Genomic DNA, 25,726 nt, shown 5'->3' with positions numbered 1-25,726 from the left:
ACATCCAGAGCAAACCATCCTGTCTATAATACTAGAATTGTGTTTCCAAGAAAGTATTGTAGCAATATGAAGGTCACTTTGGTAGTAAGTCCCTCCCCTATATCTATGATTTAAAATAACTCAGGCCAGTTCATAGTAATTTTTTGGACCCTATCTGCTCTTTACAATTATAAATATCAAGACTCCAAAGTGCCCCCATGAAAATCAGTATTGGTCAAAAATCACTTATCTGGACATTTAATTATCTCATTCTGTCTCACTGTCACCTCTACATCATAAATTCTCTGAGCCTCAGTACCTTCACTTATAAAATCAGTATTATTATATTCTCCTTCCCAAAGGATCATTTAAAAATCCAAAACGAGTTAATGCAAGAAAAATATTTCTCACAATGATGCGCATTTATCAAGGGCTCAATAAATAGTAAGTGCATTGTACAATATAGAAAATCTGGAAAAGGTCTTTAAGGGAACAATCTATTTTCTTTTCATATAGATAAGAATGAGAAAGTATCTTTTAACTTTCTCACCACAACACTTTTTACAAATAAGCAAATGGTCCATTTGGCCAGGGAAATACTACTTTGTAGAAAATCTAAGCCAGGCATGGAAGATGACTAGGAAGATCAATTTTTCACCATATTAAGACAAGAAAAAATTTACTTTATGAAGGGAACAGCTTTGAAAATGTTAAAATTTCAAGTTCTTTCATTTTCTTTCCCCTCTACTCTTCAAAGTTACAAATGTTGAGACTCCTAAATGCTCTGTGAGTTGCAACATTTATGTTATTTCTGTTAAAAATTCTCTAGCTGAAAATCTTCTGGCTTAGAAACATGTTCAATATTCTTTGTGCACAACTGAGTATCAGGAAAAAAAAAAGCAAAAAGAGCTCAGGATTTCTAAACTGTATGTTGCAGAGGGCACGCACTGAGGTCAATTACTCTTTGCTAAAAGGGAGTCTCTTGGATATTCACTCAGAATCCATGTATTCCTGTCTTGCCACAATTGTGATAATGGTTGCTATTTGATATCTTGGTTTACAAAATACTTTTAGTATCAAATTAAAAATATCAGTTACCAGAGTGTTCTGGGTTGAGCTCGTATATATGCAAACCTATTCCCAAAGGCTGGGGGAGATGAGAGGCCAATGAAAGAGGCTGACAAATCCAGTTTTTCAGAAAGAAATAAAGGAATAGGGACTAACGAACAGAAATGATGCCTTGGGTGACTGTGAGACAGTGGATCCTCTATATTCACCATCCAGAAAATAGCCTTTAAGTAGCAAGCTTTTAGGATAAGCCAGGTGAAGCTGGTCATGTCTTCAGACTTTCTTGTCAAAGGATCATGAACATTTGGGTAGGTTAGAGAAGCATCTTTATGAGGTGTTATCTATGCTACAGGCACTGTTTAAAGACCTTCCTGCAGAACACCTATGGGAGGGTCAGACAGTGGTCATCATGGCAGTTTTGCTTCAAGGTGGCATTACTCTCACCATGCAACATGCTGTTTTCCTACACCTGAGTTAGGCACACTAAAAGATATTAAGAAATTTAAAGGAACAGGAAAAGAAAGAAGTAACAGACTAACACTAAAATTAATCAGAAGAATTTCAATGTGAGGAACATTGAGAAAACAAACACTTAGGAATCCAAACACCACCATTGTTCCCCAGGAAAGTAATTATCGTGGTTTGAAACATTAACCTGGGTGATATCAGCAACATGACAGAAGAGTAGGCTCTGGACTCTCCCTCTAGCTACAGATACACTGAATAAACAGCTACACATGGATCAATACCTCTAAGAGAAATCCATAAACTAGTTGAGAGTCTCCTGCACACTTGGTAAATGAGAAAACTACTCCACATTGACATGGGTAGAAAATGGGTAAGACACACACTTTTGTCATAAATCTCATTCTCAGCACAGCACCATACAACTGGGAGGGAATCCCTAACTCCAAGCTTCTCCCTGAGGAGCAAAGAGTGTGTTGAGACTACACATCTAGCACTACAACTTCAGGGACTGGCTCCAAGCCCACTCACCTATCTCTGAATGAGGTTCAGCATTTACTAGTCTCCATGGACCACAAAGAAACAAGAGGTGGCTTTAAACAACTGCATAGAACTTTCCTTGCCTTTTCCTCCTAGCTCATCACTGAGCAAGCAGGCAATAAAGCTGAACTCTCAGCTTCTCCCTGGAAGAGGTTAGACCGCACATCCAATGTTCTGACTTTTCTAGCTGCTTCCAGAGGATCTGGCTTCTAACTTGCCTGTCTCTAGGAACTGACAGGACAAGAAATCACCAGTTTCCTTGAAATTGAATGGGTATGTGGATACTTCCTGTGGCCTAGAGATTGAACAGGCATGTGAGCATTTCCCTTGGCTCCTCCCTTCAGCTCATTCCATTGATAAAACCAAGGATGCAGCTTCTCACTATAAGGAACTGAGCTGCACATCATTCGCCCCAACTTTTCTAGCTGCTATCCAAGGACTGACCTCTAACTTGCCTGTCTCTGAGAACTGATAGGGCCCAGCATTTGTTAGGTTTGTGGGGGACAGAGAGCAAAGCAGTGGTTTGAAATTGCATATGATCTGAAGGAGAATGCAGGTATTTGCCACAATTCTTCTCCATGCTCACTACAAACAGATGATAAACTTCAACTCCTAGCTTCTCGCTGATGAAAGAAGGAATTGGGCCATGCATCTAGCACCTCAACTTTTCTGTCTGCTACTCAAGAAACTGGCTCTGTCTCACCTGTGTTGGTGCACTGATGGAACTTGGCATACTCTTGTTTACTGGGAGCTACTAAAAACAAAGGCAGTGGTTTGGACAAGCACCAAAGAAGGCAAGCACTTGGAAGAAGGCAAACAGAATCTCTGTCTGGGCTGATTGGCGAGGTTCATCTTCTGTACAAGGCAGTCTGTAAGGAGGGGCAAAGACAGATATTTTATCTAATGTGTAGAAACCAAAGACAGAATTAAGGAAACTAAAAAAATGGGAAAATATACTCCAAACAAAAAAAAAACAAGATAAATCTCCAGAAACCAATCCTAATAAAATGGAGATATGTAATCTATCCAACAAAGAATCAAAATAACTGTCATAAAGGTGCTCACTAAAGTCATAAGAGCAATGAATAAACAAACTGAGAATTTCAACAAAGAGATAGAAAAAACTTATTTAAAGTACCAAGCAGAAAGCAGAGCTGAAGACTATGATAACTTAATTAAAAATGCAGTAGAGGAGTTTAGCAGCACACTCAGAAGAGAGGATGAGTGAACTAAAAATCACCCAATCAGAGAAGCAAAAAGGAAATAAAAATGAAGAACAAAGAGTGGAGAAAAATAAAGAATAAATACAACTTAAAGGACTTATGGGACACTATAAATAGACTAATATACACATTATGAGAGTTCTATAAGGACAAGAGAAAGTAAAAGAAGCAGAAAGCTTAATAAAGAGTTAATGGTAAAAAACACTTCCCAAATCTGGAGATGGAAATAAACAAACAGATCCAGGAAGCCCAAAAGACAACAAACAAGATGAATCCAAAGAGACCCACATTGAGACACCTTATTATTAAACTGTCAAAAAATAAACACAAAAAGAATTTTGAAAGCAGCAACAGAAAAGTGACTAGTTTTATACAAGGGAATATCATTAGACTAGCATAGACTATTTCAGTAGAGAACTTGAAGGTTAGATGGGAATCAGATGAAGTATTTGAAGTGTTGAAAGCACTTTAAGCAAGTAGTATTTATCCCTGCAATGCAGTTAGTTTAACATACACTAATCAATCAACATGATACATCACATTAATAAAATAAAAGATGAAAGCCATATTATAACCTCAATGATATGGGGAGAAATGCTTAACAAAAATCAACATCCATTCATGATAAAAAGTTTTCAACTAAATAGGTATAGAAAGAACTTATCTCAACACACACACACACAAAAGGCCATTTAGTGAAAAGTCTATATCTGGCACCACAATCAATGAAGTGAAAGTAAAAGCTTTCTTTCTAAGTTTCAGTAGAAGGCAAGGATGCCCACTCTTGTGACTTTTATTTAATATACTACTGGAAGTCCCAGCCAGAAATATTAGGTTAAAAAAACTAATAATAATAGACACCCAAATAATAAAGGAAGACCAAAAAGTCTGTGTTTGCAGACATCATGATTATATACGTAGAAAACTCTAAAGACTCTATTTTAAAAACTGTTGAAATAAACAAATTCAGTAAAGTTGCAGGATATAAAATCAAAATACAAAAATGAGTAGCATTGTTTTTAACATCAACAGTGCACTATTTAAAAGGAAATCAAGAAAACAATTACATTTACAATAACATCAAAAGTAACAAAATACTTAAGGAATACATTTAGCCAAGGAGGTGAAAGACTTGCAAAATGAAAACTATAAAACATTGATGAAATAAACTGAAAAATAAATAAATAAATTGAAAGACATGCAGTATTTATGGATTAAAATTAATTTTGTTAAATGTCCACACTTACCAAAGCGATCTACAGATGCAATGCAATCTCTGTCAAAGTTCTGATGGTATTTTTCACAGAAATAGAAAAAAACAATCTGTTCTGGAAAAACTTTCAAACCATATTTTTCCTCTGCTCTCCTACCAACATAACAACAATCAACACAGAAAACTTCTGTGATCCCAAAATATATGAGGATTTCTCCTCACTAGCAAGTAAGCAATCAATTGTGCGGTGGATACCAGCACAATTCAATTATGACACTATCTGCCTAGAGATAATGTCAGACGCCACAGGTTCAGAGCTAAGTTCCCAGGACTCCCCATAATTGCTGCACTGCACCATCCTGACACCAGTCGTCAAGTCTGGGCCTCTGGAACTTCTGACAGACTGGCTTCAAGTTGAGGCTCCCATAACCCCCTTTTTGTGTATGATTAATTTGCTGGAGTGGCTTCTAGAACTCAGGGAAACACTTACTTACATTAACCAGCTTATTACAAAGGATACAAATGAAGAGATGGGTAGGGCGAGGTATGGAGGAAGGGGCACAAAGTTTCCATGCCCTCCCTAAGCATGCCAGTTTCCAGGAATATTCACGTGTTTAGCTGTCCACAACTCTCTGAACCATGTCCTTTGGGTCTTTTATGGAGATGTCATTGCTTGACCATGATTGAAGCATGGACAACCATGTCAAAATGTGATTGGACAAAAAGGGTACGATCTAAACCCAGCAAGGCCTGTCTGTACAGATTCTTCTTGGTCTCTCTGTTTAGCATTTCCTTTTCCAAAGTATGAGCAGGACATTTTCTGGAATAAGGGTCTTATGCCTCAAAATCAGATTAGAGTCTTACCTTAGGCAGGTGAAAGGAGGGAAGGATAAGGTCAGAGAGACAGAGACAGAGAGAGAGAGATTCTATTTCCTGAGGTCTGCTCCTAAGGCTTAAAGCACCCAAACATTATAACAAAATATTGTAACAAAGGCAATGGGTGTTATAAGCCAGGAAACATGGACAAAAAACTGTATATATATATATATATAAAATCACCTAATATCACACAGTATAAAATTCATATGGTACCACAAAAGACCACAGGTAGTCAAAGTAATCTTGAACAAGATTAACAAAGCTGGGGGCATCATACTTTTTTATTTCAAACTATATTATAAAGTTATAGTGATCGAAATAGTATGTATTGGCATACAAACAGACACAAAGACCAGCAGAACGGAGAGCCCAGAAATAAATCCATGCATATTTGATAAATAAGTCTTTCACAAGGGCACCAAGAATGCATAATAAGGAAAACACAACCTTTTCAATAAATGACGTTGAGAAAACAGGGTCTCAACATGCAGAAGAATTATATTGGATTTTTACATCACACTATACATAAAAAGCAACTCAAAATAGATCAAGGACTTAAATGTAAGACCGGAAACCATAAAACTCCTTAGAAGCTAACATAAGAGAAAACATAGAAAAACTTAAGAGAAAGATCCTTTCACATAAATCTTGGCAATGATTTTTTTGGATATGACACCAAAAACAGGTAACAAAAGCAAACAAACAATTGGGACTATATCAAACTAAAAATGTATACACAGCAAAGGAAATAATTAACAGAATGAAAAGGCAAGCTACAAATTGGGAGAAAATATTTGTAAAACATACATTTAATAAGGAGTTAATATCTAAAATATATAAGGAATTCATAGAACTCAAAAACACAAAAACACATAACCTTATTTAAAAATAAGCAAAGGATCTGAACAGATGTTTCTCAAAAGAAGACATACATATGACCAAAACGTATAAGAAAAAGTGCTCAACATCACTAATCATCAGGACATGTAAATCAAAATGACAATGAGATAACACATCACTCTTGTTAGAATGGCTATTATGAAAATGTCAAAATGTAAGTGTTGGTGAGTATGTAGAGAGAAAGGAATCCTTTTACACTGTTGGTGGGAGTGTAACTTGGTATGGCCATTACAGGGCTTTTTTAAAAAAATTAAAAATGGATCGAGCATATGATCCAGCAATGCCACTACTGAGTATATATCCAAAGGATATGAAATCATTTTCTCAAGCATGATGTCTGCAATCCTATGTTTATTGCAGCATTATTCACAATAGCCACGATAGGGAATCAACTTAAGTGTCCATTGACAGATGAATGAGTAAAGTGAGATCTATATATATGTTCACAGACAGTTCAGTCTTAAAAAATAAGGAAATCTCATTATTTGCTACAATATACAGAACATTATATTGAGTGCAATAAGCCAAACACACAAAGATAAATACTGTATGATCTCACTTATATGTAAGAGAAGTATACACTTTAGCATGAAACTAAAGGGAAGTATACAACAATACTAAGAACATCATTTTAAACACGTCTTTGGTAACTTTAAGACAAAACATCCTTTGGATTAGTTACTAGAAATGTCATTGACCAAAAGTAGGTGCTTCTAACTTTGATGTATAGTGCTGTCTACTTCTCCATAAAAACGTAAACTGAAAAAAAATAATTCCAAGTGTATCATGCATTGGTGGATGCTCACCTCTAAATTATACTCCTTGTGAGAATGAGAAATCACACTGTTAACTATTAGAAACAGGCTAGTCTTGATTTAAGACCCAAAGTGATTACAGTCAGACCAAGAAATTAGCTGTGATTTGGATTCCTTTTAAAATCATTTTAACAAAGAATAAAGGAAAAGTATGCAATTAAAAATCACCATTCACTGACATAAAACTTATATTTAACCTTTAATATATTCCAGACCCTCTGTACAAAATGATGTGCTTAACTTGAAGGAGATTATCCAACATGTTGGTGAACTGAATAGACTGGTTGCAACTATGGCTACAATTATTCCCCTATCCCTATACAGAACCCTTCGTAATGTGACTCTGTGGCTCCTCCCACCAAGAGGTAGACTTTATTCCCCACCTTGAATCCGTGCTGTCCACGTGACTTGTTTTGACAAGTAGAATACAACATAGGTAACATTTTGCCCGTGACTTGTTTTAACAAGTAGAATGCAACATAGGTAACATTTTGCCGGTTCAGAGTCAGTGCATCAGCTCACTCTTGGAAACTTGTCTAGTCACTATAAATTGGCCTACCCTGCTGAATGACAAGAGGCATATGGCCAGTTTTCCCCATCACTGCAGCCAAGGGCCAGCCAAGTCTCTAAAGCAGAGCCACAGATGCATGAGTAAATCCAGCCAAGACCAAAAGACCAACTAGCTAAGCCCAGCTCAAATTGCCAAACTACAAAAGCAAAAGCTAATATATGGTTGCCATTTTAAGCAATTAACTTTGGGAGTGGATTTTTATACAAATAAAGTTAACTGGTACACTGAGTATCTTTCTCATAAAATTTATTTAAGAGTAAAGAGAAGAGCTCCCAGAACTGGGAGAATAGGGAAATATTTTTTCTATAAAACACAGCTTTTGGCCTGATCCTTGAAGGAACTAAAATTCAACAAATAATATTTACAAAGGAGTATTCCAAGCAAGTAGAACCATCCCATAGTTATCAACTCTGGGGGATATTAGAGGAATGTTTTATGGACACTGTTTAAAAGATGGAGAATATTACACTATAGGGTGAAAGCACTTTTAGCATAGGATTATTGTAAAAATAAACAAATCAAAATATGTTGAGCACCAGAACAGTATCTAGTATGTAGTAACTGTTAGCTATGTCTTATGTCTAGTTAAGAGTTTGATTTTTTACCTATCAGACTGTTTTGTGCCATGTGTGCCCATGCACACATGGGTATGTGTAGGAGGCAGCCAAGCACAGAAGGTAGAGAAAGAAATTTCTGGGAAAGGTGGAAGCATGAGCATAGAAGTGAAATATTTGGGCCATGCCTCTACATAGTGGCTTGTAGTTTTACAAAGAATTTTCAAACCGCTTTTTGCTCACTGTCTACAGCAAACTGAATAATTCAGCACATGCATATTTGTGACTTTTACATTTCAGGCACTGTGCTAATTAACACTTGAATAATGTAGGATCAACTATAGGTAATATTAAATTTATGGACCCCAAAAGTCTTGCATCTTACCAAGAGTTCCTCTTTAAATTTCCTAAGAGGAAACTTAAATAAAATATTCAGCCCAATTCTAGTAAGTGTTCACCTTTGTGTATTAACATTGTCCCAATTTAAAATTATTCTTCTATTTTTATCATTTTTAATACACCGAATTAGTGTCTTTATTTCAGGTTCCCAATTTTTTTTTAAAATAGGGAGAAACATTAACACCTAGTGAAATAAATTCTTAGCCAGATTAGTCACTCCTAGGTTTTTTGCTTTGGAAGGTGAGTCACAAACCTACATTTGAAAGCAACTTTTTATAAATACAAATCTATAGATTAAACTGACAGGAGAATAATGTAGATTTGTTTGCATTTATAAAGTTTGCCTCCACACATTTCTTATGTCAGAGTTACTCCTTACTGTATCAATATATTGATGTTTCAAAATCTTCTTCTTGATTTTTATTATAGATTTAAGAAAGGGTTTGTCATCCATGGCACTATTGACATCTTAGATTGGATGAGGGGAAGAGGCTTTCTATAGGATGTTTAGCATCATCTCTGAAATCTGGTATGGGAATTTTGCTTCATTCATTTATTTGTTTGATTTAGAATATTGTTGAAATAGTATGGAATAATCCAAGAGTCTAAGTGACCTCTAACAATCACAGCTGGCAATAACTAAATTCATGAAATTACAAAGTATAGCAATGACTTTCAAACTGTAAAACATAAGACCAAACTGTCTTTAGAATGATCAATTTGTACCAAAACAGCAGGAAGTGTATTTCCCTTCTAAAGAAACAGATATATTTCATTAATTATCATGTTAAGAGAAAAAAGGCCCTATTTGTTTAGCAAACAATAGACAGAACTACATGTTTTTATCAAAGATTTTCTTCTTTTCCTTGCAAAATACTCATTCAACTCCACTGAGTTTTTAATGTGCAGCATTTCATGTGCAATAAAACCATTATGTTAATATAACAGATGTCTTTCAAACTGTCAAACATTAATTACAATTAACCAGAGTGTTTTTAAAATACGATTAAATTGTGACTTATTTTGAATTATGGTTCAACAAGCTAATGTTCTTTTCTCAAAGACTACATATTGACTGATCATGGTAAATAGTGATTGCAAGATAGATTTTTTAAACACTATACTCAGAAAATAATGTGATATTTTGTGCACTATCTTTGAAATGCTTCTCAGTCCTTTGCATATAGTGCAATAGATGTTTACTATATTTAGAGCAAAAACATGTCTGTATTAAGCAGAGGCTGAAAAATGCCAATTTAAAAATTCTTATCAAGAAGCAAGGGTTCTAAAACCACTTAGCAATCTTGGATATGTTTGCAATAATTTATTTTTGGTAATATTTAGTGTCTGCAGAAAAGGAGATTGCAATCTTTAATTTTTAGATTCTTCTAGCAAAGCCTCAAAATAGTAAGTAGACATTGATCTGGGTAGATCAATGTTTGTCTTGTAAATGTTAAAATCCCTAAAATGCACTTGCATAATGCATGTCAATTTGACTTGTAAACTTTTGACTAATATTACTAATTTGTATTATAATTTAAACTGATATTGAACTTAAACATATTAAATCTATATAATAAAACAGGTATTCCCTAACTTAGATATTATTTGATACCTGCTGACCATATATATTCCATTACTATAAAATAGTAGAAGTTAAAATTATGTGGTACCCTTAAAACATCACTAACTCTAAAACCAAATTTAGTCTCAAATTCCTGTCATATCACTTACTATGGATGTGAACATGAGCAACTCATTTGACATTTACTTTCTAACTTTCTCACCTATAAAACAAGACAATTGGCTGGGCGCAGTGGCTCACACCTGTAATCCCAGCACTTTGGGAGGCTTAGGCAGGTGGATCACGAGGTCAGGAGATCAAGACCATCCTGGCTAACACGGTGAAACCCTGTCTCTACTAAAATACAAAAAATTAGCCAGGTGTGGTGGCAGGTGCCTGTAGTCCCAGCTACTTGAGAGGCTGAGACAGGAGAATGCCTTGAACCTGGGAGGCGGAGCTTGCAGTGAGCCAAGATTGTGCCACTGCACTCCAGCCTGGGCGACAGAGAGAAAGTCCGTCTCAAAAAAAAGAAAAAACAAGACAACTGAAATAAATTCTACCTCCCACTTTGTTGTTTTATTTTGTTGTGTATTTTTCTCAGGCCCATTCTGGCACTTGGTAAATGTTGGATGAATATCAGCTCCATTAAATTTCCATATGGGGAGTTCCAAAATTTGACGTGTGACATATTAGAAAATTCTTAATGTATTTCTGGTATTTGTAGTTGAGAGATCAAATAATTCTAATGAAAATAAGCAATTCTGTGATGAACAGAATAACAAGTTCCCCATGATGTCCAAGTCCTAATCCCACAAACCTGTGAATACATTACCTTACATGACAAAATAAACTTTGCAGATGTGATGATAGTTAAGAGCCTTTTATTTAGGGCTTATTTTTCAAACTATACAAATAATAAAATGAAAGTTATACCTCTGACATTAACTTCCAAAATGGATGAATCAGCCCTGTACCATTTCTCTATTAAAATAATTTCAGACTTCCTTTCTGCTAAAATCGTTTTGGTGGAACATATCAGATTATTGTTTGTTTCTCTAAAAGTAGGGAACCAAAGCAATCAACCTCAACCTCTTTCAAAGTCATCAATTTTACCTAAAATTTTTTTTTCAAAATCCAATTCCAACACTTCTAATAAGTCTCATAATAACTCTGGTTTCCTCTTAATACTTATAGTATTAAGTATTGTATTGTACTGAATATCCTATAAAGTACTTACTATTCATCCTATAGTATTATATATTATCTGGTAGACTTTAAACTCCTCAACTGTTACATAAAATTTGTTGAAAAAAACATATACATAGGTATAAATAGTATTTATTTATATATTTTATAAAACATTTATTTAATCCCACTACATGCAGGCACTGTTCTTTTCAGAAAAGAGTAGAAATGCTTAACAATCAGAAGATCCTTGTAAAGAAAACTCTGTTTGTTTAAAAAGATTATTATAATCTGATTAAAAATTTTAGCAAAGTTACACACTATACATAATGTATGAGTAAGACCTTCAGCAGGAAAGAAGATCCAGCCCAAGAAACCACATATAGGGGGAATACACACATGTACGTGAACAGAGTTAAGGGATACTGAGGCACCCAAAGACTAGCAACAGTAGTAATGCATTATCATCCCTAACACAAAAAGAGCAAGAAGACATTTATGCGCCCAAAAAACATACTTAAGAAAGCTCAACATCACTGATCATTAGAGAAATACAAATCAAAACCACAACGAGATACCATCTCACACCAGGCTGAATGGCAATTATTAAAAAGTCAGGAAACAACAGATGCTGGTGAGGTTGGGGAGAAATAGGAATGCTTTTACATTGTTGGCAGGAATGTAAATTAGTCTGACCACTGTGGAAGACAGTGTGACAATTCCTCAAAGACCTAGAACCAGAAATACCATTTGACCCAGCAATTCCATTACTTAGTATATACCCAAGGAAATATAAATAATTCTATTACAAAGATGCATGCATGCATATGCTCCTTGCAGAACTATTCACAATAACAAAGACATGAAATCAACCCAAATGCCCATTGATGATAGATTGGATAAAGAAAATGTGGTATATATACACCATGGAATACTGTGCAGCCATAAAAAGGAATGAGATCATGTCTTTCTCAGGGACATGGATGGAGCTGAAAGCCATTATCTTTAGCAAACTAACACAGGAACAGAAAACCACATACCACATGTTCTCACTTATAAGTGGGAGCTGAACAATGAGGATACATAGACACAGGGAGGGGAACAACACACACACTGAGGCCTGTTGATTGGGGGACGGGGGGGAGGGAGAGCATCAGCATAAGTAGTTAATGCATGTGGGATTTAACACCTAGGTGATGGGTTGATAGGTGCAGCAAACCACCACAGCACACGTTTACCTACGTAATGAATCTGCACATCCTGCACATCCTGTACATGTATCCCAGAACTTAAAATAAAATTAAATTTAAAAAATAATAAAAACAAAAAAGACATTACAAAAAAAGTAAGAAAAAATAGAGAGTTACTGGAGCACAGTGTGAACTGCAGCCATGGAGGAAAGGCTGTGTAACAGGAAAGGGGCCATGGAAGGACACAGCCATGCCAGGAACAAAGCTTAAAATAGGTAGAGCACAGGAAGGAATGGCCTCCTCTTCCACTGACTCCTGCATCCCACAACTTGTGATTTTTTTCTGGGTGCCATAGTCTTAGCCCAAACAAATGATATAAAGCAAGAGTAGGGAAATGGGGGAAGCACTTGGAATCAGACTTCTGAGCACTGGGGCAGGAAAAAAAAGTCTGGACCATGAATCTGAGTACATAGAGGTAGGGTTGTGCAAAGGCAGGATAAGAAGCATACATACTCAGTGTAGAAAAACAGGTATGCCGGTTATATTTGAATAGAAGGGAAGGGAGATCTACAGGGAAAAGGTTAATTGGAAAGACAGCAAAGGCATTCCAAGTAGAGACAATTGCACAAACATGTGAGAAGACCTTGGAATAACAAGAAGGTCAGTGTGCCTCCAAAGAGCAGGTATTGGCTGGAGGAGTCTGGGAAAGTATCTGTAATCTATACCATGTTACCTCTAGTGCCTGAGCCACAAATGTGAGCAGATATTCACTGACTAGTGTTGGGTGAATGAATGACCAAATGAATTAACTGAAGTTTCTTTTGTGCTGATTTTTACGCAAATCAAGAACGGCAGATGCAGTATTTCTGATCATCATACCACAGTTCTAGTACATGCTCTCTTGTGAAATATGTTCTAATAATTCAACTTCAATGGATTCCAATTGTTTTTCCCATTAGCTTTTTGTTGTTGTTTGTAATGAATAATACACTCTGGCCTTGAAATGTTGAGTACAATTTCATACCAAGATATGCATATGCTTTTCTGTAATATTTTACATTTCAAAGGAAATTGAAAATTTGTAGTAATTACTATTACTACTTTTATTTAATTAAAATGAAGTTCAGAAATATAGTACCAGATAAGATAAAAATAGAACACAAAATATAATGTTAATGATTATTAGAAATAAAATAAAAATTGAAAAAAATGAATATACAATCTCACAATATTTTTTCATTTCAATACCTCTGAAGTCTGTTGGTACTAACTAATAACCTAATGTCTTAAAGTTCGTGAAAAAAATAAGATCTATAGGCTACATGAATTAAACCACCTTAGGAGAAACTGATATATGTCAATACCCAGTATAAACCTTACGTTTATCAGCTCAGGCAGATGTCATTGTATTACATCATCATCACAACATTTCTTGAGTTTTTCTAATGCTCTTATTTCTATGACAAAGACATTGTATGGGCTATTTCATTTAGATATCATAATAATCCAGTGAAGTAGGGACATTTATCCCCACTTTACAGATGAGAAAACTGCTTCAAAAAGTTTGAGTAGTTTGCATTAAAATAGATTAAACCATAGTGTCAGAGGCATTAGAAGCAGACTGACTCCTATTTTGAGTGGAAGCTGGGTAAAATGAGGCTGAGACCTACTGGGCTGCATTCCCAAGACATTAGGCATTCTTAGTCACAGGATAAGATACAGGTCACAAAGACTCCTCTGATAAAGCAGGATGCAGTAAAGAAGGCTGCAGAAATCCCCCAAAACCAAGATGGCGACGAAAGTGACCTCTGGCCATGCTCACTGCACACTAATTATTGTGTATTATACCTATTTATAATGCATTAGCATGCCAAAAGACACCCACCAGTGCCATGACAGTTTACAAGTGCCATGGCTACTATGTCCAGAAGTTACCCTTACATGGTCTAAATGGAAGGCAAATCCTTAGTTCTGGGAAATCCTCATTCCCTTTCCCAGAAAACTCATGAAATAATCCACCTCTTGTTTAGCATATGATGAAATAACCATAAACATAGCCAACCAGCCTTCAGGGCTGCTCTGCTTATGGAGTTGCCATTCTTTTGTTTCTTTACTTACTTAATAAACTTGCTTTCACTTTACTCTGGACTCACCCCAAAATTCTTTCTTCCATGAAATCCAAGAACTCTCTCCCTCATGAGGTCTGAAGCAGGACCCTTTTCTGGTAACTATAGGGCTGGTATTCAGACTGAGATCTGACTTCACAGTCCACACCCCGAATCATTATGCTTTCCTGAATATGTGGCATACTTTTTAAAACTAGAAGTTCTACACCTATTTTTGTATGCACATAATCCAACTAATCTTGAGAATCTGGTTGAAGTGGCCTGTTCCCTGAAATCACTGCCCATTGCCTCAGTCAGAAGTGATTGTTCCCCACATTTTGAGGCAGGAGGTAGGTGAGACTTGATTGGGGACTAGGTTGGAGACTGGCAGAAACTGGAAAGAGGAACTGAAAGTACCTTTTCATAAGACATGCCCACCAGCACCATGACAGTTTGCCATTGCCATGGCAACACCTGGAAGTTATTGCCTACTTTCTAGCTTTTTCTGAATAACCAGCCCCTTAATTAACATGTCCATAAAAGGGGGTATAAATATGACTGCCTATGGAGTAACCTTGCTCTGCAGGAGCTCACAGAACTGTAACACTGCTGTCCACCTCAATAAAGCTGTTTTTTTAACCACCAGTTTGCTCTTGAATTTCTTCCTGAGTGAAGCCAAGAACCTTCGCTGCTTCACTTTGAGTTGCTAAGAGTTGCGATTTGAGTATAACAAATATTTGTTTTGAACATACCACGATGGAAGCACTGCTTTTCAAAACTTTTTTTGATTTTTAAAACAATATATAAGTAAAAATAAAATCAGTATACAGCTTATTGAATTTTCACAAAGAAAACATAGCACTGTAACTAGCATCCAGAACAAGAAACAGAATGTTACCAAAATCTCAGAAATCTCCTGTTGCTCCTTTTTTAAAAAATCATATTCCTTCTTCCATTCCCAAAGGTAACTGTTACTCTGATTTCCAAGAACATAGACTAGTTTGGGGCAGATATTATTTTAAGTAGTTTACATGCAACTTACTCAATACTGTTGAGTTCTATGCACAGAGATAATCTATCTATACTTCTGTATGGTTCATGTGGCAAATAATACCTTATGCCTTGTTTTCTCATTAGTTGTGGCTATACCTATTTATTCCAGATAGACAATAAATTCCCAAAAGATAGGGTTTATATCTAGTCCATTATATCTTGTTTAACATTCAGTGTAGTGTGGGGCCTATCCACTTAATAAATATTTGCTGATTGACTAAATGAAGGAATAAATAAAATGAAACAAATAAATGTTTATTTAAAATGCTATGCAATGACACTCTAGAACCTCGGCAATACTAAAGCAATTTCCCCTCACAGCTGAAAGCACTGCTTTTTATTTCTCATTGCCACCAAAGAACACATTCCGTAAGCCCCAAGTCACTCAGTGTTTTCCAATAATTGCGTATTTTCCATTAAATATAGTCATGTAAGCAGTAAAAATCTGTGCAGAACATGTAATGTTGTCTGATGGGATTTGGAAGATAAGAATTTTTCCTTAATATGAATCGTCACTACTTAGGCAGCATCTTTCAGCCTCAGATTACAAAATACTTAACTGTTTTATTCGCTTTTTTCCTCTGCTGACACTTCTTATTGTTATAAGCAAGATGACTTTGATAAATCCCTCTCTACCACTTTCTCAGAAGTAGCAATTCTGTTAGTTGTTAAAATACATTTCTCCCCAGTACTTACAAAGTAATATTTTCATTACTATAAAATATTAAGCAAGACAGGCAACATCAGTAAATGTCAAGGCTAATCCTTCAGAGTTACTACTGGTTAAGATTTTAGAGGTTGATGAGCTGAGCTCACCTCTTCACCCAGAGAGGTGAAGTGAGTTGACTAATACTACCAGCTTGCTGAAAGAATTGCACACCTGGGAGCTCTGTCATGTTCATTCCACTACTCCACTAGAAAGGACTATCTTCTCCTTTCTAGTTGAAGGCCAGGTGATGAATCACCTCTCTTGATCTTGCCCTGAGATCCTTGTTCATTTCTTCTTAACTTAACCAGGGCAAGAGGGGTCCCTCTGCTTCAAATATTGCCCTCCTTTTCTTTGCTCTGCCTCTCACCAAAAGGGTATAAATAGCCCACACATTCTGGGCCATGCAGTACTAAAACAGAAGTCAGAAATGGATTGCAATTAAGATGAATGTTTACTTATCTTACCCTATGAGAGTCATGGAGCCTATGCTTCTATCAAATGAAAGGTCCAATTTTTGTCTCAGATTCCACTTGAAAGTTATTCATTGCACAAACCAAACAATGCAGTTTTGACCATTAGTGATAGCAAACACTGAAGATTTTTTGCAAATAGTAACAAAGACATGGATTTGAATTTTGGCAAGCTTCATGCGATAGCCCGAATAAATGTTTTAATCCCACCCCCAAAGATGTTTTAATCCTAGTCTCAGAACCAATGAATATTTTACCACACATGATAAAAGGTACTTTGCATATGTGATTGATTTAAGGATCTTGGGATGGAGAGATTAACCTGGGTTATGCTCATGGGCCCATTGTAATCGGGGGCAGGGGGAGGATTAGAGTCAGAAAAAAGTGGTGTGTTGGGCAAAGAAAGACAAAGATTGGAAGATACTATGCTGCTGGAAGAAAGTCGGGGCCATAAATTAACAAATGCAGGAAGCTTCTGGAAGGTAGAGAAGGCAAGGGAATGAATTCTCTCTTGAGACCACAGAAATAGCACAGCCCTGCTAACCCATTTTAGATTTCTGACCTCTAGAGCTGCAAGAGTGACAAATCTGGGTTGTTTAAAGCCACTACATTTGTGATGATTTTTTACAGCAGCAATGCAAAATAATGTATACACTTCATGTTAAAAACTATGGGACAAAAGACTCGGATGTACAGACTGAGGATCAAAAGAGATGAAGAGAAACCTGGAATAACAGAGAAAAACAATTTAATAGCTAAAATAGGTTAAGAATGTACATTAACTATTTAGAAGGAAAAGAAATGGAAAAATATTGGAATTCACTTCTTTATCCTTTATAGTATTTGAACATAATGCTCAATTGTATGGAATAGTAAAATTCTATGTTGTTTCTTCTGTACAGATTGGTTTGGTTCATTTCAAACTAAATAAACATTTACATCTTCATATAAAATCTTGTATTGAAGAACTCCTGCCAGATTTACTATAGATTAATGCATGTCCTCAACTGATTTTTGTAAAATTATAATTGTAAGTGGAAGATTTACATTATGCTAACAGGCAGATGTGTGTGTATTTGTATGTGTGTGTGTTGAATCACCATCTGGTTCTGTATTTAAAAAGTTACTATTAACAAGAGTAAATAAAGCCCCTTGAACAAAATTTAAATTTCAATGTCATATATTCTCCTACATGAAATTATTTTAGTCAGCTAAATTTTAAAGTTTCCAGAATGTCACACTGAGGCCTGTTACACAGACAACTTTGTACAGAGTTGGAAAAGGCAAAACCAGAAAAAGAGAAGAAGCATGTGGTAAGCTAAATAATGACCCCCAAAATGTATCCACATCCTACCATCTGGAACCTGTGAATGTTACCCTACATGGCAGAAAAGGATGTTGTGGATTTGATTACATTAAAGATCTTAGAATGGGGGGATTATCTTGGATAATCCAAGTGGGCCTTCAGTGTAATCCACATGTGTCTTCATGAGAAGGAGGTTTGACACAGAAGGAGAAGGAAATGTAGCTGCAGAGACAGAGATTAGATGTACATGGCCACAAGCCAAGAAAGGCTGGCAGCCACCAGAAGCTGGTAGAGGCAAGAAGCAGATTATCATTTAGAGCTTCCAGAGGGAGTGTAACTCTACTGATACCCTGATTTCAGCTTAGTGATATCGATTTCAGATATTAGATCTCTAGAACTTGGAGAGAACAATTGTTTTAAGCCACCAAATTTGTGATAATTTGTTATAACAGTCATGGGAAACATACAGATTTTGGTACCTAAAAACTACGTATCTAAAACCTGGAACAAATATCTAAAATGTTATATTTAACTAAATACCTAAAAACTGTCTTTAAAAATCTTGTAACAAATACCTAAAAATGTGAACATGGCCTTGGAATTGAGTAATAGGTAGAGGCTCAAAAAATGTTGAGGTACTAGAAAGGAAAAGCCTATACTGCTTTAAACAGACTCTTGGTAGAAAAACGTGTATTATAGGCCCTGTTGATGAGGGCTCAGGAGTAAGTTAAGAGAATAGGAGAGAAAGTCTCTATTATCTTAAAGTAGATGTATATTACCAACAACAGAATGTTGGTAGAAATATGCACATTAAAGGCTTTGCTGTTGAGGGCTCAGAAAAAAATAAGGAACTCGATCTGGGGAGCTGGAGAAGAGACCCTTATAATATAGAAAGAGAAAGCCTAGCTGAATTCTGTCCTACAATTACGTGGAAGCACAACTTGTAAGCAAATAACTTGGCCGTTTTTCTGAACATTTTAGGCAACATGTTGAAAGTACAGTCAGATTTCGTCTTGCTGCTTATAATAAAATGCAAGAGGAGGGAGATAAATTGAGGAAGACTATCAAACAAAAACCAGGATTTCATGATTTGGGAAATTCTCTGCTTATTCATTTTGCAAAAGAAGCTAAAACTAGATTTATTCTTAGGAAAATGTGTTCTGAAGAGAAAGTCAAGGGTGTGGTTAAACAACTATTACTCAGTGTCTCAAAAAGACCAAAAGGTGAGTGTATGCTCTCACCCGGAGAGTTCTTTGAGGAGATTAAGCATGTGACTCATGGATCCATTGAGCATCTCAGCAGAATCCAGGAATATAGATGAGAATACATAGGAAGGATCTTAAAAACCAAGCAAACAATACTTACTGGGTTCCTCCTAAGTTTTATTCTTCAAGTCAGTAGTTTTAATATACATTATTTTATATATTTTAAAAAACTGGGCCGGGTGAGGTGGCTCATGCCTGTAATCCCAGCACCTTGGGAGGCCAAGGTGGGAAGATCACCTAAGGTCAGGAGTTCGAGACCAGCCTGACCAACATGGAGAAACCTCATCTCTAGTAAAAATACAAAATTAGCCGGGTGTGGTGTCACCTACCTGTAATCCCCGCTACTCAGGAGGCTGAGGCAAGATAATCACTTGAACCCGGAAGGCGGAGGTTGCGGTGAGTTGAGATGGTGCCATTGCACTCCAGCCTGGGCGAAAAGAGCAAAACTCCATCTCAAAAAAAAAAAAAAAAAAAAAAAAAAAACCTGATACCACCTTTATGAGTGAAGTATAATCATTCCCATTTTACATGTACAATATATTAGTTACAGTTTCACATGTACAATATATCAGATTTGTTTTTGATTGCAAGCAACAGAGACCACGGCAATTAACTTAAAAATGGGTGTTAGTGGAAGGTTCGTAGGCAGCTCATAGAACTGAAGGAGAACGTAAACAATCAGATACTGGAAAGAGAATACAAACATTGCAAAATTCGGACATTGGAATTTTGGAGGTGTAGTAACCAGGACAAATGGATAGCGCTTTGGGGATGACTACCAGAATACATCAGTTCTAAACCTTTTCCATACTTGTGTCACTTCGCTCAGGACTTCATTTCCCTGTACGGAGAGACTGGTGAACTTAGCTTGTGGAAACAATTAACATTGTGTGCCAGAGGAGGGCAGGATACCTGAATTGAAAGTCCCGTCAAGACCACTGCACTCCAGCCTGGGCGACAGACCGAGACTCCATCTCAAAAAAAAACCAAAACAAAAAAAAAGAAAGTCCCGTCAAGAGCACAGGCAGGAGTGACTGAACTAAGTCTTCGCGGCACCGAGTTTGCCCTACTGCCGTCACCCGCACCACGGCTTGCTTGCCGTTAGGGAAATCAAGGCCCTACCGGGCCTCCGTAGCCACCTCTCTGTTGTGGGCGTGGCCGAGGCTGGGGTGACCGACCCTTCCGGAGCCACAGTTGCCAGCCACACGTTAGACGTAATTCAGAGGGGTCCGTGAGGCCAGCCAGCCTGAGCTTGTTCACCTTCAAAGTCTGTGCAGCACCGAAAAAAGACTCACCTCCCAAAAATTCCGTGAAGATTGACGAGCTTTCACTCTACTCAGTTCCCGAGGGTGAATCGCAGTGTGTGGAGGAGTCGAGGAACCCGCTTGAAGAAAGCATCTCACAGCTCCGACACTTATTGCGAGCCATACACAAGCTGGTGTCAGGACACGTACTCCCAAAGTAAGCCCAAGATGCAAAGTTTAGTTCAATGGGGGTTAGACAGCTATGACTGTCTCCAAAATGCACCTCCTGGATTTTTTCCGAGACTTGGTGTTAGTGGTTTTGCTGACCTTATTGAACTCCTTTTGGCTAGAGGTTCAAAAATAAAGAAGCTAGCGTATCCGCCTGGTTTCGTGGGATTAGCTGCCTCCCTGTATTATCCACAACAAACTATCGTGTTGGCCCAGGTCAGTGGGGAGAGATTATATGACTGGGGTTTAAGATTTGTGGAAGGAGAACTTTCAAAAGCCAGGAAACGTGAAGAATTCACCTGGAACTAAGTAGAAAACTCCATGCTTTGCCCATCTTAATCAGTTGTAGGTAAACATTGGAAACTCCATAGAGTAAATCAGTATTTCTACAGAAAAATGGCAGAGAAGTCAGTATTGAATGTATTAAATTGGCTTTCTTCTTCAGGAAATACTAGACCAGACCTCTGTTATTTTGGGTGGTACCATCCTACAAGCAAACTAATCTGAAATCCTCTCACCTAGAGATCATGTACAGACCTTAGAACTCCTCGTTCTCATGTTGTTCATGTTGCTATTTACGTACATAATTAAAACCCAAATTAAAATAATAATAATAAAAAGCACAGGCAATTCAGGATTTCTGTAGTTCTCAAAGAATAAAGTGAGGTGCTGAAGGAGGGTGGAATAGCTGCTGAACAGACTAAAAACACACATAGGGTAAATGAATATTCTCTACAATGATGCCCAGAGTTGTCCAGTGACTTGCCCAAAACCCCTATCAAGAGAGTGGCTTAGCCCTTACTCAGACCACTCAATTTAAATTAAAGAGTTCATGTGTGTATAATACACATGCTAACCTTCTCCTATGGGATTTCAGTCCTCCCGTACACATGATGAGGGAATTGGGCATATGTGACCTTTCAGGGTTCTTGTAACTTTCAGCATTCTCCTCAAATGAACTAGCCTGTTGCTTTGAGGCACTGAATGGCTGTTTCTATCATTGACAACAGATATACTCACTTCATTCTTATTTACATAGACAGAAGCTGTGTAGTGACAAGGTCTCTTCAAGGCTGGAATACTTCCTTAATAATATGAACAAAATAGCATCTGGTATCAATCTTGTCCCACTGACTTGACTGTAGTGATTTAAAGCTTTCATTCTTTGAATTCAAAATCTAATTTTTAATGCACTTTCTGTCAGCTGTCTTCATGGATTCTAAATGAGTTTCTGTCATCCTGACAGAGTCCCAGATAAATTGAAACTTAACTAGGGAAAAAAAATAAGTGTTAAAAAATGATTTGTTATGAATAGAATAAATGTGATATATATTTTGGTTATTTTCTCCCTAAATTGTCATTGGCTTCTCTCTATTAGTGAGCTGATGGGCATGTGTGATGATCAACTGCTTCTGTAATTTACTGCCTGACAATAGTTTGTAGGCAAATTGCCAGACTGACTTTGAACCCATTACACATTATTTCTTTTCAAGTAAACTGACCTGAAGAAAAGACTGAAATAAAATTATTTTTTCAGCATAATGTAAAATTACTGAGTAGTCCAGCTATTATTTCCTCCAGGTGTTCACTTTAATTGGATGTGTAATAATTTTACATGAAGAAATGCCATTATGATGGCCAAAGGTGGGTGAGAAGGCAATATTGTGGTTCTGTTTCACTGGTATGGAACCAGGAGACAAGAACATTAAGCCAAGGAGAGAGCAGGATGAGGAAAAAGAAAAAGGGGAGAACAGAGAGGAAGAGAGATTAGGCATGTGGCATTTTATGAGGTTCAACCAGCATACAAAAGTCTAACTACCCAAAGCGTTCTGTATTAATACCCCGAAGTGCCTGGTTCTCTCAAAATGCATATAACCATCCAAACTTGTAAGGCAATGTACTACTTAAATATAATGTTACTTCCCTCCTCAGAGTCTCAAAATACAATTTAAGCATGAAGAGCTTTATTTATAAATTAGGACCTGAGGTTTCCTGAGGACAAGTGATTTAATCCATGTCACACAGCTGGTTGATGGCAGACACTACATTAGGACCAGGTCTCTGCCTCCTCAACCCAATGTAATATCCATATCACCTCATTGTGTTTACACCAGAGATCCTTAATTAACTTCCACCAGATGTTAATTACATTCTTCTTTTCTTGAAACTTTCCTGAGACAGTTTTTGTTGTTGCTTTTGAGAATGTTCTGCACCAAGTAACACTAATTTCTGAAAACAGCCTTGAATTCAACCGATGTTGAATTGAGGCCACCCTACCTTGCTGGTTAACAAGATGGGACCCTGGTACAATCTTAACTAAAGAAAATTCCTCAGTTTCTCGAGAAGCGTCATGTGGGCACCCTCGGCTTGGATCATCTGAGTTCTAATATTTCATTTGTTATTTGTTTTTGAGCAACACACTAAAAGTATTTAGACTTCATGTCATTAACTCTATTCTCTTAAGAAATGAGCTAATTCATGGGAAAACACATGTAAGATGTTAATGTTAATAAGACGACATTTCTCCAAAGGGAGGGCCAATATGTACTTCAAATACTCTTTGTGATGACTGAGCATTGTGCAGGAATGGAAAGTGTCTGCTGCAGAATATCTGTAGCAGATGCTGTTAACACCTCACCCACATCTCCTCAGGACCTACCAATCCCATACTACCTGTGGCTTCCGAAAACAAGCACTGGAGGGCTTTCTCTGGCATTCTGGGCTGGTGATAGACACACAAGGATTGCAGGGTTTGATATTCCCAAGAAATAGCTGTCTTGTCAATGATAGGTAAGAGTTGAAGGACAAATACTCAGCTTCTTCTCACTTCAGGTGGAACAGTTCTAAGGAATCCTTTTTAAATTACAATGCTTGTTGTAGTACAATGTTAATAATCTTAAAGAAATAAGCTCTAAAGCAGCTGAATAAATCAAATGGGACATTTTCATGCTTACTCTCTCTTCTCAAGCTCTCTATGACCCTAAGGTCATAGAAGCAGAGGGAATGTATCCTAATAGCCACACTTGTATTTTAAGATCTAATGACTGTCTAGCATTGTTGCCTTCATGCAGACTATGTAGACATGGTGGATAACTAACCATGGCATTTTATAACCCTATGAGAAGACTTAATGCCAAGGGTGTATACATATTAGAAAATTTTTTCTGCAAGTTATAATACTAAACTTATTGGTGGAGGTATAAATCTTGAAAAATTAAACAGAATCGCCTGAAGGTCTTCTATATTTTTTAAATGGTTGATAGGCTGAAAGGAGGAGAAACTAGAGTAAAAAGATGGAAATTTATTTCAATTTCAGAGACTATAAAATCTGTGTTTTGTTTATTTTGTCCTAGCTTCAAGCTTGAACTAGTTCACTTCCTGACTCATGAGACATATTAAATGTCTTATGACCAATAAAATATTATTAAAAATCTTCTGGTCTAGTGATCTATTTCAAGTGTCTATTTTAAGTTACTGCAGAACACTGAGGTCACAGAAGCAGAAGGGATGTATCCTAGTGTCCACATCTATATTTTTAGATCTAACTTTATCTGTGTCTCTTATCTACATTGTTATATATTTATTCATAAAATAACCCAACTACACATACGTATGTAAGTGTGTGTGCATATATAAAATATGTAGAGATGCACACTTTTTCTTTAAACCAAACTGCTTGTGTTTGAATCCCAGTTCTGCCACTTGTGATCTGTGTGACCATAAGCAAGGTACTTAATATCTCTGTGTGTCAGTTTCCCTTTTGAAAAATAGGGATGACAATAGAATATGCCTCTTAGCGTTACTGTAAGAATTAAATGTGTTAATATATATAAAGTCTGTGATATGGTTTGGCCCTGTGTCCCCACCCAAATCTCATCTTGAACTGTAATCCCCACATATAGAGGGAGGGAGGTGATTGGATCATGGGGGCAGTTTCCCCCATGCTTTTCTCATGAGAGTGAGTTCTCATGAGATCTGATGGTTTTGTAAGTGTTTGACAGTTTCTCCTTCACATGCTTCTCTCTCCTGTCACCTTGTGAAGGTGTCTGCTTTCCCTTTGCCTTCCACCATGATTGTAAGTTTCCTGAGGCCTCCCCAGCCATATAGAACTGTGGGTTAATTAAGCCTCTTTCCTTTATAAATTACCCAGTCTCAGGGAAGTTATTTATAGCAGTGTGAAAATGAATGAATACAGTCTGGCACAGATTAAGCACTATTAACACTTATATTATCTTAGCATATATTCTATCAACCCATATATATATTTTATATATTATATATTTTATATATATCACCAGTATGCATATATAGATAGAATTTGTCTATACATATTTCTGAATCCTATACAGGTGCAGCATAATTATCATATGCACATAGCATAATGAGTACACAATGTGACTTTGGTGATGATGCTGACTAATCCTGTTAAAAGGCAATCTCCCTCCTGTGGGGAGTTAAACAGGGTCTCTCTGGGTGCTCCATGATAGATCCAACCCTGAATAATTAAAAACCTTCGTAGCACCACTTGAAATACATCTTCCAGAACCATTATTCAATTCTTCCCTTACTGGCTAAATTTATTTGCTTCCAGTTTCAAATGAAGCAATCAATCCCTTTAAAAGAAATAAATAACAAAAATAATAACATAAATAATCATAAGCTGTCACATTAATTGGAGTCATTTTCCTCCTGGGTGTCTCTAGATGGTATATTCCTTCCCTGATCAGCCTGCTGCTTTCAGATTAATATTCAGTGCACCCTGCAGCTGTTCTTCCCACAGAGTTGTGAGGTGAAGGATCTA

The 25,726-nt window shown here is 36.8% G+C and overlaps 1 long non-coding RNA gene and 1 pseudogene across 3 annotated transcripts in view; one reads left to right on the top strand and one right to left on the bottom strand.

Annotated features, from left to right (window-relative positions):
• LOC126945097 (uncharacterized) overlaps positions 1–20,583 on the bottom strand; it is a 340,076-nt gene extending 319,493 nt beyond the window's left edge. For 2 of the 3 annotated variants that reach the window (XR_007722290.1, XR_007722291.1), the window contains exons 1-2: positions 20,366–20,583; positions 19,783–19,905 (exon numbers count right to left, since the gene is read on the bottom strand). This is a non-coding gene — a long non-coding RNA (uncharacterized LOC126945097). The remainder of the gene's footprint in view (positions 1–19,782; positions 19,906–20,365) is intronic. The other variant, XR_007722289.1, reaches the window with a different exon arrangement.
• Positions 20,584–20,588: 5 nt separating this feature from the next.
• Positions 20,589–25,173, top strand: LOC126945096 (MICOS complex subunit MIC26-like; annotated as a pseudogene).
• Positions 25,174–25,726: the final 553 nt, after the last annotated feature.

The sequence above is a fragment of the Macaca thibetana genome, chromosome 20 (genome assembly GCF_024542745.1).
Source record: "Macaca thibetana thibetana isolate TM-01 chromosome 20, ASM2454274v1, whole genome shotgun sequence".
In the NCBI taxonomy this organism is placed as follows: domain Eukaryota; kingdom Metazoa; phylum Chordata; class Mammalia; order Primates; family Cercopithecidae; genus Macaca; species Macaca thibetana.
Note: the sequence above shows the minus strand (reverse complement) of the source record. Positions and strands in the feature narration are given on the sequence as shown.